The following is a 7,131-nucleotide window of genomic DNA, read 5'->3' as shown; positions in this document are numbered from 1 at the left end:
AAATCTTGTGACGACTAAGCGGTTGACATGATTTTTGACTGACTATTTCGGGTTGAAATATAGATGTGAGCAGGCTTAAATGCGCTGCACAGGACGTTGGGCGGAGCGCAGATTGTTTTGTCGTCCTGATCGCTACCTCCGTAAACTCAAGTAAGGAGGAGAACCTCTTCGAACTAAATAAAATCCCATCTTTATCCAGTGATTCTTTAAAACCACATCGAAGCCTAAAACAAATAAACAGATTTTTGAAAAAAATAACCATATCCCACACTGATCGATTTATATTTAGCGTAGACTATGTATTACCGACCTGTATGTTTTATATGTACGGATGGTTGCCTACCCAATCCATCCGTCCAGGCTTTAGCTTTAAGACAATATGGCGACTGGTAAAAAAAAAAAAGAATAATAGAAATAACTTTAAAAAATTAAAAAATGAGGATTTCATGGTTGTGCTGCCGTACAAACATAGCTGTCAACATATTAACAATTAATATTAAATGAATGGTAATATTACATGATGGCCATTAGAAATCAAATAAAATTACATACGGAACCATACAGTACCATATCGTTATATGGCCCACTTTAAATTGTTTCACTTGCAGCAGAACCTTGAAATGATTAAAAATAATTTTGGAAAGAAATACATTCCTTTGCCTGTTTTGAGTTAATTCCTGTGAAGAATCAGCTTCACTTTTCTTTCTTTTTTTTCTTTCTTTCTTTCATACAACACACATGTGTGGAATAAACAACTAATATATATGTATACTGATATTAAACCAGGATCAACTTTAAATGTTAATTGAGTCCTGAAATGGCAATACTATTGTCATTTAATGTGTGGGCAGCAACAAGGAAGAGGTTCCTGTTGTCAAGGTAGCCTGTGTAACTATATTAGGCCCTGGGAACATGAATGTGTGACTGTGAGCCTGTACCATCCATCATCATCATCATCATCTCTCATCTCATATTCATCATATTCACTTGTACTGTACACACTGCTTAAAAGCTTATCATGAGCCTGTGCCCTTTAAATAGCAGAAAACATTGTGAAAAATATTTTAATAATTAAACATAGCATAGTTACACAAAGGGAATGCAAAACATGAGTGAGAAGTGGATCCTATAGAATATAAGGGTAACCTACTGCACAGGTTTGAGTCCCTCCTCAGCAGCAGAAAGTTCATCAGAGAGAATGTTGATTGGGCTACTTTAAAACACACAACTGTTGGAGCATGTCGACTTGCACAGGTTAGACTTCTGCAAGACCTGCAAGCTTTGGAGCCGCACAAGGGGCCCAGCTTCAGAGCACTGGCACTTCCTCTCTATGCCGTTACTGAGTCTGCGCCATCCAAAGATATACTCTGAGCGTCCCAGAGGCTCTGATATAAGCCGAGGTACTCTGCGAACAGTGGCCGGTCTTCCTCCTGAGTGTTCTCATGGGAGCTTGAGCCTTCGGACTGGCGGTCGGTGTCAGCGGCAGATCGTTTCCTGTTCGAGGGGGCTGCTCGCTGCTGGGGATGCAGTTCTTCTTCGGCGCCCTTTTGGTTTTGGTGGGGGACTCCAGACCTCCTCCCTGCAACACCTAAGGTGAACATAACAGAAAATGTGTTCAACTACAATGATATAAGAAATGACATAAACAGAAGGGTGACCTCAAGGCCTCACATTTAACACAGACACTAATCTAGTTTTAGATCGATTATTTTCTTTATTTGTTTTTCAGTTCTCCATAATTCACCAATTTAAAGATGACACTTTGCCACACAGCTCCTAAAAAGGTGTCCTATTCCTGCAATAAAGTGAGTAACAAAGTTCTTTACTCTCCTGTGGGACTCAGTCCTAATCCGTTCTAGTGAACTACATTTCCCAGAAATATCTGTTGAAAAATCAACACAACTTGTATTGTTGTTGTCGCCTAACCTCATATAAACCTACCATGATTAGCTTCCATCATACGGTCATCACATCACTAATGAATAATAACTTACAATTTCTTCCACTTCATCCTCTGTTCTGGTCCATGTCTTCACTTGCAGCTGCCTGAGGCCCACAGCCTCGGCCAGATCTATTCTGTAGAACACAGTTAATACAGTTAATAATCCACTAGCTTTCAGGTTTCCTGTGGGCCTCAGATGCTTGCTAAAACACAGAAATAATGTCCTTCAATGTGTTATCAACATGTGGAGTTAAACATGTATAAATGGCAGGTCATTTCACGTATCATTTACACTCCCCTTTCTTATATTTTGGGACACACAATGAAATAAGACACAAAGAGACTTTTAACATTATGATATTTACAACAGCAAAAAAGCTTGAATTATAAAACGTTATCCTCATGGGGGGGACTTGTCAAACCCCGGCTGTTGTCGGCCTATAGACCACCGTCCGGCGTGGAGAGATACTTCTGCTTCTCGAAACGTTTCTCCCCCCATGACTGCAGCTCGGTGAACACGGTGCGGCTCGCCGGCCTTTCTTAGTCACTGCTGCCTCCATCGGTCCCGTGCTCCGCTTACCGCGAGAGTGCAGGTCCGGAGCGGTGGTGGGATGCCGTGCCGATCTGCAGGCCTGAAGCCGCGGACAGCAGCGGGGAGCCGAGCGGAGAGCCCAGCGAGCAGGACAGCGGGGACATGGGGAACTTGGAGGAGGCTCGTTGGTCGGCTTTTTAGCACTAACAACCGAGAACACAAGACACACCACCCACACCACGTATACTTTCCAGTTTATTCATTATTTCACTAACACGTAGCTCTAGTCTGATCCGACATGTTATTAATTGCCTACCGAGCCTAGGTTTAGATAACATTACATTAGATTCTATTCACGATGTCCAACGCGCCCACTTGAATAATCTATACGCTAGAGTAAGGACCTCTGTAATGGCATATTGTCATGTTCTCTTAAAAACAGATTCGGATTTATGATGAGTCTTTATTCAAAAACAAGGCCGCGTTTTGGTGACGCCATCGGTTCATCATCAACAAATAAAGCATGAGATGTAGGTACACACAGTTCCACACAACACATTTAATCTCCGTAGCCTTAATACCTGAAATGATTTTTTTGATGATATGTTTATAAGCATAGTTTCATTGCAATTATTTAAAGGATATTTAAAATAAAGTAGAACACGCTATAGGCCCATCTAACCCGACGCGAATCCAATGGGTAGCCTACACATATGCAACTTCAAACAATATCTATATGGTTTAGATCTTTCTGAATAGCCCACTAAATATGAGAGCCCTGAGGTAAGGAATACAAAAAGTTTTGCGGGTAAATTACACATTCCTACAATTAAAAATGTGTCCCATTCATTCCCTTCCCTTAATTTCCTTTCTTACTAAGCCGCGCACTCGATCATGTCGGGTAATACCGACTTTTCCTTCATTGTTGCAAATCACAGCTGTTATTCTAAATTCTGTAATTGTACAAGAAAACAAGTTACAAACGTGGCCAAAAGTAAAATCATCTTCCTTCAAAAGAACCGACACAAAATACTCATTCGTTTAAATATTGTAATTAAATATAGCCTAGGCCTTATCCTTATTTTAATGTAGCCTGTTTCCGAAATATTATATATTAGTATTATATAATAATATTAATTTTAATTATTATATATTATCATTATTATTATTATAATATTGAAGAATAATATTGCATGTCATATATATGACATGTAATATTAATCTTAATGTCATTATTTATTATTTATTAAATATAGGACATTTAATATTATCTTCATTTCCTGCAATGTTCCCAGCATGAACGCAAACACATGCGTTCATGCTTTCACAGCCGTTTCTCTCACCCAGTTTGTTATGGAAAGGCCTGGGCGATAGGAGAGCGTGTACCCCGAATTTAAGGAGCTCTCCGGCCGGAGTCGACTCTTTGTGCTGGGGGTGATCAGTCAGGATCTCTCTATCATGAACTCCTGTAGCGATGAGTTCTGTGGTCATGTACCTCCGGAGGATAGTATTGCCGCCCCATTTCCAAAGGATGCTGCATAATGTGGCTGTGCGTGTCACCGATTATCACTCTCAGGGCCCAGCAGCCGCTGTCATATTCGCTCTGTAATGCCTCTTTAGCCCGTATATCAAGTAGAACAAAGATTATCCTCAGGTAAATTAAAATAATCAAAAACGGCAGCCGCTTCCTCACGTCTGTGCGTCCTGTGCCGGTTTCACGCGTTACTTCTGGCCATGAGTTCTTTTTGGAAGGTAATTTGGAACCGAGAGAAAACCTTTGCCAAAAACTCCCGAAACCGCCGTGATTTCATGCCCACTCCGCTGTGTGGGATCCGCGGAGGTCGGAGTTATCGCCAGCCGCTGAGCGCGTCCCTTGGCAGGAGTTTAGGAATAGCTTTGGTTTTATGAGTTCGTCATTCTACCCCTCTTCTCAGGGACCAGGGTTTGTCTGCTTGGAGCCGAATTTAATGCAAAGCCGCACTTGTCCTGCAGGATTTCATGCAAAAGGAAGAAATAAGGAAGAACATTTTTAATAACAATGCAGGGACTTTGCGCAGGGCATTAGTTGATGAAGATGATGGCGATAATGGGTGATCCAAGAGTAAGCTCTTACGGCAACACAGGAAGCTCAGATTAAAGGTTTAGGTCAATGACAACAACAAATTAGATTTTTCTCTAAAGTAGTCCAGCCAAGTCCAGTCAATACCTTTATATTATTATTAGTATTAATATGTGGAGATTATTGATGGACACTTCTACTGAAAATGCATGTGGTTGTTGCATGTATCATTTTCCATAACTGCCTGTATCTTTCACATGATGTGTCATAGGTTTTACATACAATAGCCTTATGTTTTGGAAGAAATAGAATAATTCATATTGTCACTTTTGCTTCTATTCGTCTAATTACCCAAAATCTTGACATGAATAAAATGTACTGTTTTGGCAAAATTATTTGTACATTATGCAAGTTATTATGGATTGCTCATCCACTGATGTTATGTGCAAACCGCTGCAGTGAGCGTGCAGCTCAAGAGAAAGATTTCATTAGGTCAAAAAAGCCTCCCCAGCAGCCTCTTGAATTTTTTATTATTGGCAAAAAATTGTGAAATATCTCCCACAGCCTATTTTTGTCAATATATATGAGTCATATATTTGCAACGAGAAGAGTGTAAATTTTAAAGATGTGTTCCCGCGTGTAGAGACATTGTTGTGAAAGTCTTTGAAATGAAATGCAAAATAAACAATGCTCTAGGTTTTATGGTCATCCTTACAATAGGCAGAACATATGAACCACATAATATACTTATATTGTAAGAATCTTAACACAGCACCAACTTTTAAGTACATCAAACAGGTAAAGGTTCATTTTTAACATTGATCATTTAGTCTTGTCTTAGCCTTGATACAATATGCTATATCACAAATCCTCAACTACAATATGTATCACGTGAGTGTGGAGGTACTGACAAAAACACTAATGGCAGTTTATAACAATTATCCATATTTACAGATGTCTTGATCTTATATTGGTCAGTGAAAATAGTTTATGCGTTTATCGTAATCATTTTATTAGTCTTCTTTCTAATAAAACTGAAGATTGGTCCTCTTTCAAACAGACCACAACACATTTCTGCCAGTCCATCAAATCAAGTAGTATATTGGCTTTGCTGCAAGTTAGGTACATGTTGCCACACGTGTTGGGTTCCATCTCCGCTGGGTGCCGTTCCCTTTGTTTGAACATGTCTACCTCTGGTGTCACTTCTAAGTTTGCAATCCCGAGAGTTTCCAAGAGGTTTAGTATAAATGAAGTACCATACCCCCAAAGGAATATAGCAACAGGTCCAATTTCCAGAGAATAAATATATCTTATTAAAATCACCATACAGTAATATTGCTGCTCACTTGTCCCTAACCATCCCCTTCTGTGCTTTCCCACTCACCAGACTGACTAGAGAGCCACATCCCACTTTTTTCGCTTAGGCCATGCATTGTTATGGGACCTTGCCACTCGCACCGAGGTCAACACTGTACGCCACATATCTTACTAGCTAAAATGCTTATTAAATATGCACATGTTTATTGGAACCACCAACTGCTGTTGCTCAAATCTCATAATTCCTGATACATTTTGACGTATGTACGATTCACGGTAACTTTTTTGTATTTTTGGGTAACGTACCTGGCAACGTGTTCCAGTAAGAAGTTTGTAACTACGGCGATTACATATCAGAACTGTAATTGCTTTTTACAGATATAACACACCTTACAGTAACTTACTGCAACACGTTGCGTATTTAGTTATGTTAACTCCCCGATTAATACTCGTACTGGCAACACGTTGCCGATAATATACTGGAACTACCCGTTAACAGTATCATACCCGTAATTGTTTTTTACCGATTAATACCCTTATGTAACTTGTTTTACAGTATTCGACTACCCTTACGTGGACCTTGCTTTTACATAGTACAATAACCTTACGTACCTTAGTTTTACAGTAATATAAGTACCTTTACTGTATCTTAGTTTTACAGTATAGAAAAAAAGTACCCTTACTGTACTATAGTTTTACTGTGATAATACCCTTACAGTAATCATCTTAAATTACATTTGCTAATAATACTGACATTGTCTTGCTGTACTTTAGTTTTAATTTAATTGTGTTCACGCAATGTGTTTACACTATTTGGCATTGGCTGTACAAACAATTTTAAATATTGTTACATAATTCTTTGATTTAATAAGTTCCATAATAATTGACTTTAAGCCAATGTACAACAGTAATCAGTTTTTATTTTCAGTAAAACACAGAACACGATATTTTTTTAAACTCTGAAAAGAGGCAAAAGAACAGAAAATGACACTACAAGGATACTAAAACGATGTCTAAATATGGCGCCAAACACGGGCACTTCGGCGCGATACACGTCTGAACAAAGTCGTATTACCATTTGAATTGACTCTCAACGATTAACATTTTAACTCCCGCTGAAAACTAAATAACCTTATTTCAGCTGCTACCATGATTTTGGAGCATCCCTGATCCGAGGGAACATACTGGGGAAAAAAAAACATAAGGACTCCGGGGAATGACTACCCAGAGCTAGGTTAGTAACACGCATTTCTGGGACATGGATGCACATAAATGAAAAGA

At 39.2% G+C, this 7,131-nt stretch overlaps 1 pseudogene; it reads right to left on the bottom strand.

Moving 5' to 3' along the window:
• Positions 1 to 1,328: 1,328 nt before the first annotated feature.
• Positions 1,329 to 4,014, bottom strand: LOC116687450 (homeobox protein BarH-like 1; annotated as a pseudogene).
• Positions 4,015 to 7,131: the final 3,117 nt, after the last annotated feature.

This window comes from Etheostoma spectabile, chromosome 4 (genome assembly GCF_008692095.1).
Source record: "Etheostoma spectabile isolate EspeVRDwgs_2016 chromosome 4, UIUC_Espe_1.0, whole genome shotgun sequence".
Lineage (NCBI taxonomy): Eukaryota > Metazoa > Chordata > Actinopteri > Perciformes > Percidae > Etheostoma > Etheostoma spectabile.
This window is presented reverse-complemented; position numbering and strand designations above follow the sequence as displayed.